We start from the raw sequence: 928 nt of genomic DNA, 5'->3' as shown, positions 1-928 counted from the left end.
GAGGCAAGAAGCAGGGGAAGTCAGCATTCTTTAAGAATTAGGATGAGCCCTGGCCGGTTTGGCTCAGTGGTTAGAGCGTTGGCCTGCGGTCCAGAGATACCCGGGTTCCGTTCTCACTAAGGGCATGTACCTTGGTTGCAGTTTGTCCCCGGCCCTGGTCGGTCATGCAGGTGGCAGCCACTCGATGTGTTCCTTTCACGTCGATGTTTCTCTCTCTCTCTCTCTCTCTCTGTTCCTCTCTCTCCCTCCCACTCTACCTGAACAAAAAATGGAAAAATGTCCTCGGGTGAGGATAAAAAAAAAAAAAAAAAGAGAAACAAGAATTAGGATGAGAAAACATTTAGGTGTTCATTCAACTGGACCTGGGGTCAGGGAGTGGAAATAAGGGAGATGTGTCCACCATGGGAATCACTATCCCCATATCTATTATTGGTCCAGGCAGGGAGAAGACAGAGAGGCCTTAATGAAATTGACACTGCATTCCTTCCAAATCTAATCTGAGACCCACGATGTTGTACTGGGGTGGGCCATGAAGGGAGCTTCAGAAATGTGGGAAATAGAAGAAGAGGGTGTGGGGACATGAGTGATGGGAGAGCCTAGGCAATTCATCTGTTTGTTTTTTTAAATATGGGACGCTTCACGAATGTGCGTGTCATCCTTGTGCAGGAACTATGCTAACCTTCTCGGTATCGTTCCAATCTTGGTGTATGTGCTGCCGAAGCGAGCACCAATTCATCTGTTAGAGGGCTTCCTAACAGGGCTAGGATTACTTCGAGGTGAGGAGGCATGGCATTTGTACCATCTCAAAATCATACCAATGTAGAGTTGGTCCCTGAGAGGGAGTGCCTCGTTGTTTTGTACCCTGGGTGCCTCACTTGCAGCACCCTAGTCCCAACCCTGATTCCTACACCAATTCCTCTTTGGCTCT

The 928-nt window shown here is 48.4% G+C and overlaps 1 non-coding gene across 1 annotated transcript; it reads right to left on the bottom strand.

Moving 5' to 3' along the window:
• Nucleotides 1-621: 621 nt before the first annotated feature.
• LOC118638107 lies at nt 622-728 on the bottom strand. The gene has a single exon (XR_004961063.1). It is a non-coding gene; the product is annotated as a U6 spliceosomal RNA (small nuclear RNA).
• Nucleotides 729-928: the final 200 nt, after the last annotated feature.

This window comes from Molossus molossus, unplaced genomic scaffold, assembly GCF_014108415.1.
Source record: "Molossus molossus isolate mMolMol1 unplaced genomic scaffold, mMolMol1.p scaffold_m16_p_20, whole genome shotgun sequence".
NCBI lineage: Eukaryota > Metazoa > Chordata > Mammalia > Chiroptera > Molossidae > Molossus > Molossus molossus.
The sequence above is the reverse complement of the archived record's forward strand: the minus strand, read 5'-3'. Positions and strand labels throughout refer to the sequence as shown.